The following is a 6,576-nucleotide window of genomic DNA, read 5'->3' on the forward strand; positions in this document are numbered from 1 at the left end:
GAGATGTCTTCTCAAGTTAGGATTTACGATACATACAGGATGAGTTGTATATATTGTTGCTGCCAGCTCTATATTAATCCCATATTTGTAAACGAATAAAAACAGTATTCTAATTATAACAATGTGCTCACAATTAATTTTATTCTTAATTGTTATACGTATTGTTGATTAAAAATGAAAATGTTGCTAAGTGAATTTTATTAATATTTTCTGTTGCGTGATATAGGAAGTGAGTGAAATATTGGAGGAATATAGTGTGCGTAGCAGATGATGTGCAGTGGCTTTGGATCGCCTGTGATAAGGTAAGGCATTTGCTATTTTAATTAACGCATTTTATATACTGTAATCCTAATTATTTTTATGTGAATGTGCTTACTACTTGTGTATTCAGTGGGACCGATGTTTTAATATGTATGGTCAAGCAGTGTCGAGCCTGGTCAGTGTGTGGATAGGTGACCATTTTTTGTAAATCGATAACATTTAACTTTGTAAACACGGATGAAGTAGAAGTATATTTATTTTATTTTTTACCTCAAATATGTAGGACACTTCTCCTTTGTACATCAATTATTATTATTAGTTCAACTTGTTTACAAGTTAAATGAAAAGAATAGTCGTTATCGTGTGATGATTGTGCTCATTAGGCTAAAGAAGACTCGTGATAAGAAAGAAAAGAAGAACGGTGCTCAAGTTTCGTCACAGCATATTCTCAAAAATTTACAGGCAAAATTCAGTGTTCTGCATGAAAAGGCATATTTGTACGAAAAAAAAAAAAATTCTGCAGACGACAGAATTAAATAAAGTAATACACATGTATTTTAGAGTTACTGGTGTAAAATCATTACAAGTGCTTTGCCAGGTGGCCAATAAAAAGCACGAATACTATTTAAGGGAGCCAAAACAGGAGAAAGCTGGGGGCCTGAGCGATAGCAAGAATGTGCGTCCAAAGTGAACAGGAGCGAAGGCGACGCGGGTATACGTATAAGCAAGGGTAGTGGAAACCAGTTAGTTTTCGAGTTTCAATAGCACTTGTCATGCATCCATACTAGTAGCGCCCCGCTTGTAAACATTAAGTACACTATGCAAGAATACACCGCCGGTGGAAAATAGTACCTAATACAGTTATCTTTCATATATACTGACTTATTTTACAGTAGTAACCCAACACTAGTAAACGTAAAATAAAAGTGTATAACTTTATATTTAATTCTATCGCCTGGCTTAGTTTTTCACCTGTAAGATGTACTTATTTAGAGCAAGTTTCTTAACTAGCAAATTAAACCGAGAACCACAGCAACCATATATATATTCTTATGATGTACTTTTCTTTGAGTGGTGTTCTCTGTCTATTGAATAACATTTTCTCAGTTTAATGCTAGCAAAAAACAAAACAAAATCAAAGTGTTTCTATATAAATTTAGTTCACCGTGTTGTAATATCACATGGAATTGAAAAACGAATAGTCGAACCTCTGCTATCTCGATCAAACTTCTCAGGATGATATACTGACTTACCGCAGAAGTTCGACTGAATACGTTTCTCAGTTCCATGGGAGAACCTGGAGAAGCAAAAGCCTGCGCAACGGAAAATACTAAATAAACTTGTAGAGCAGGTCAAGATGTATCATCATGCCAAGTTTCATTCAGATCAGAGAAGTTTGGCTGCAGCCATTTTCATTACAAAGCACAAAATGGATGGTCCCTAACCTCGAGAATCTTCACAATTGTCGACGAGTTGAACTGCACTCATCTGATCAAAATCAAACTTAAAATGACAGTTCACTTTCAACTGTTAAATAATATGATATGCAGGCTTCTGCTTTCCTAGTTACAGTCTATCCACTGTGGTATGCATATTAGTACAAATGTGAGAGTGCATATTTATTAAAGATTTGCTTCAAAAAGCGATGAAAGACATAGGCATTGCCGCGGGCGGTGATAACAAGATGCCGGAAAACGAACAAGCAGAAAGAATATGGGCTGAAGAAGTGTAAACGACGACGCGGCGGCCCGTAAAGGTGTTGCCGTCCTATTAAATGAATAATATCAAAAGAAAGAAAAAAAAAGTAAAAAATTTCGCGCTCGTAATCAAGACAGAAAGCAACTAAAGGAAATCTTTGTTTTACGTCCCACGTTATGCCGCTTAGGCTAAAAGAGGCGCTGATTATGAGAAATGATTGAAATGGTGGTGGAATGAAGAAAGTGGGAGGAAACGGGAGAACCCCGCGGTAACCCACCGCACATAGTTTTTGTCCACCATAAAGTTAACTTGGCGGGGGCTCAAGACAGAAAGACGGTTGGAAAAACAAATAAACGATGTTGCATCCCGTAAAAATGTTCGCGACCTATGAAATCAATATTTTTTCTTAAAGAAAAAAAAGAATTAAAAAGAGAAAAAAAGGTCAAAATTTCGCGCTCGCTTCGCTCGCGATCAGCAGAGAAAAGAGGACGTGACGCACCCCTAAAAGTGTTGGCGACCGATTGAATAAATATTGTGGGTAAAAAAAAAAAAAAAAAAAAAAGTCAAAAATTTCGCGCTCGCTTCGCTCGCGATCAGCACAGAAAGAAGGACGTGACGCGCCCCTAAAGGTGTTGGCAACCGATTCAATACATATTGTCGGTAAAAAAAAAAAAAAAAAAAAAAAAAAAAAAAAAAAAACGCTCGCTTCGCTCGCGATCGACATGAAAAAGGCAACGACGTGACGCCCCGTAAAATTGTCGGCGACCTATTCAATCAATATATTCGGTTGAAAAACAAAGTCAAAAGTTTCCCAATCGCTTCCCTCCCGATCGACATAAAAAAAAAGGCAACCCCTTCACCTCTCCTTATGCATTCATCAGTAAACATACAACCATAGATCACAATACCACTCACATCACCTATCAGTTCTCCACGTCCATCAAGATCCAATCATCGCCCTGGCCCTTTATGATGATACACAACATTACATGTTATTGTGTGCATTGCCCCGCGTTACAATACATGACCAAAAAAAAAGAGAAAAAGAGCTGCACTGCCTTCAGTGTAGACATGTTCGTATTCGTAGAAAATGATTTTAGGTACACGATAGTACAGTAATCTATCTTCACATGCTTCAGATGTGAACGATACCTACACATGAAGAGGGCTCCCGAGGTTTCCTTTTCCAATAGGATGGAGCTCCACCACACTTGCAGAATGACGAGAAGTTATGTTAATAAATATATCCCAGAGTGTTTCGTAACTCGCCCTTGGTCCTAATGATGAAGCGTTCTTCAGATGGCCCCGATGTCTCCACACATGATACTATGCGACTTCTTTTCACGAGGCTCTCAAAGATCACGTTTGTGTCCTAACATTCTCTGCAGATATGACACAGCTGCGATAGCGGATCACAGAAGCCTTTCCTCTCCTTACAAGAGACGTGTTCATTCGAGTATGTGAGTAATTCGACTATCGATTAAATATCTCCCGTGTCACGATAGTAGTCACTTTCAATTCTTCTAACGAAGGTAAGAAAAAATGCTATACAAACTTCCTTTCGGTATATAAAGGATTAGGGGCCCAGAGAATATTTTCTTTCAAGAGGATACATTCTTTTTCGAACACCCTGTATATAGATCCTCTAATTATAACTGCAAACAAAATGTTGATTTTGCAATTGCTTCCATGAGAGAATATTCTGTGCACTTTCTTTCTGAAGGGCCGGGCCTAAACGTTTTCCTTAATCATTAAATTTAGTAGTTATCTACAATTACATAGTTTTCCATTGTTCTCAAAATAAAGATTTTTCTCTATGAATTGTTGAATGTTGCTAGGGATATTGAAGTAATTCTTTTTAGTGTTTTTTTCTTTACAATAATGTACTGAACGCCTGCATTAAGGAAGTTCGTGTGTCCATCTTGCAAAATGTTTCGTCTTTTTTCATGCCCACTAAGGTAAATATTCATTTTGCTCTTTTCTCTGTATGCAAACCACATTTCTTAAAGGCAACATTTTCATACAAATGTAGTACTAAAAACTTCTAATTGGCAACATCTGGGCTGCGAAGAGGAAAAAGAAAGAAATCTCGTACGTATTCGCGCGCAATTCGGAATTAGCCAATGAAAAGCACAAAAGCGGCCACCATCTCTCTCTCTTTCTTATTAACGGTTTTGTACTTTCTGCAGTTCTATCAGTGCTGCTAACCTCTTACTATATCATTGAATATGTATGTTTAGATATATATATATATATATATATATATATATATATATATATATATATATTTTTTTTTACAAAAAATCATACTACTACGGAATAATATTAAATGCCTTTAAACCCTCATTTCTGTTTGCACTTTCTGTTACACTACCTTCCCCGAACTTCTTTCAAGTTATTAAGTGCAGAACGGGGAGTTATACATATTTACTTGCGCTTTGACAATATCTGCACATTGTGTAATAATAGGAGACGTATAAAATAAAACTATATACTAATACGTATATATATATATATATATATATATATATATATATATATATATATATATATATATATATACAGTACACATTCCACTATCCGAGGCTTTCCTTTTCTTTTCTTGCTGACGATAAATTACGCTTTTAGAAATGTTGTCTGAAAACAATAAGAATATGTGCAAAAAATACAATCAGAGGTAGAGGTCTTTAACAGGAAATAAGCAAGGGAGTTGAAAAATTTTTTATGCATGTAAAAAATATAGACATGAACCAACTTGTGAAATAAAAAGACCAGAAAACTACTCTTTCTAAATTATGTGGCACGAAAGACTTTTTGTCCCTTTTTTTGGCCTCCGGTGCTTGGGTCCCTGGTTCAATCCCAGCTCGTGCCGTGTGAACTTTGTCGTGCATAAAGACCGTGCTCATGGGTTTTCTCGGGTTTCTCCCGTTTCCTCCCACTTTCTTCATTCAGTACTCATCATCACCGTCTCCTTTAGCGTAACCGGTATAAGTATGCGACGTAAATCTAAAGATTTCATTTCATTTCCCTTTTCTGCTCATGACTGCTGATTATGCGCGATTATGCCAACATCCAACTCCGCGGATAATCGTGCGATTACTGTATATACAACTAATACAGATACGTAATTACATTATCAGTTACAGTATCGGTTTTTATTTACTAATTTGCCTCACTTTATTTGCATCCCTGCAGTAAATAATTCTTATCGATAATAGTTAAAATGTATATTACATTTAGTGCTTCACGACTGAATGATCATCTGCCTTACGTTATCTCGCAGCTGAAGAGGATGCTACACTGAAAACTACCTTGCGTTATAAAGGGTAAGTGAAACATATCTTAAAAATATCTTTCATACATTTCATTGTGTACATTAAAGAATGTAAGTTTGCCTTTTCCTGTAATCAATACTTAATAAAGATTTATTTTTATTTATTTATATACAATTTCATACGTGGTTCGTGATAGTAAACTCGATAGGACATAGTGGCACTATGAACATCCGAATCACTCATCATTCGAACATCAAATATTTATTCGAATATTAGTATATCCAAGTAATGTTAACGACGTTAATATGCTTGCCTTTATAGTTAATAATGTCAATTCTTACTTAAAACATACTTCCTTAACAGGACATTGAAGAAAAGGTAGTTGCCAACGGCCATACATGCTGAATATACCGTTCTCGTCCGATCACCGAAGTCAAGCAGCATCGGGCCTGGTCAGTACTTGGATGGGTGACCGCCTGGGAACACCAGGTGCTGTTGGCATCTCTTTTTCAAATTTCATTATCCTTCAAGTACGAAAATACAAGAAACATAATTTTATAGTACTTTCAAGAGATAATTATCAACTTATTTCATAGCGATTAATCGATATTCTAAGCGTTATACCCACTATTTCTTACACTAACAGCCTGTTTATTTGCACGGCACATTAAAATAACCTGATTTCCGATCCGTGTGCACCTACTACTATACTTAACACGGAATGTATTACCACTTTTTAAAAGTAAATTATTATGACTAAGTGTAGATCTCCGGCGAGTAAATGCCTTTCGTATACAAGCACGACACATCTCCGCTATGTGCTTTACTTTTTTACTAACAGCATATAGAAATTGGATTTCAAGGTGTTTCTACATAACAGAATGAAGCAAATTTCGTGATTTAACTCTTTCGAATAATGTGTTGGTCCTGACAAGGACCGTTTGAAATGAAAAATCTTGAAGAAGATTTTTACCTTAGAGCTTGTGTACTTGGTAACAGCCTTCGTACCCTCACTTACAGCGTGCTTGGCAAGTCACCCAGGCAAAAGAAGGCTGCACAGCTGTTTGGATTTCCCGGCTGGTGATAGTTGACCGCTTATTGTAATGGGCCAACGAGAAGCTTCAGCAGCAATACGCTCGAAGATGTCATTAACAAAGCTGTTCATGATACTCATAGCTTTGCTAGATATGCCAGTGTCAGGATGCACTTGCTTCAAAACTTTGTAGATGTAAAGGCATAGCTCTCTCCTCCTCCTCTTCTTCTTCTTATCTCCCTTGGAGATATTCTTTTGGGCTTTACCAGCCTTCCTTTGCAGCCTTTCCGCTAGTTTTTGGTTGCATGA

At 36.6% G+C, this 6,576-nt stretch overlaps 1 pseudogene; it reads left to right on the forward strand.

The window, feature by feature from the left end:
* Positions 1–5,618: 5,618 nt before the first annotated feature.
* LOC145677394 (5S ribosomal RNA) lies at positions 5,619–5,735 on the forward strand (annotated as a pseudogene).
* Positions 5,736–6,576: the final 841 nt, after the last annotated feature.

Source organism: Thermobia domestica, unplaced genomic scaffold, assembly GCF_964235325.1.
Source record: "Thermobia domestica unplaced genomic scaffold, izTheDome1.hap1.1 HAP1_SCAFFOLD_826, whole genome shotgun sequence".
Lineage (NCBI taxonomy): Eukaryota > Metazoa > Arthropoda > Insecta > Zygentoma > Lepismatidae > Thermobia > Thermobia domestica.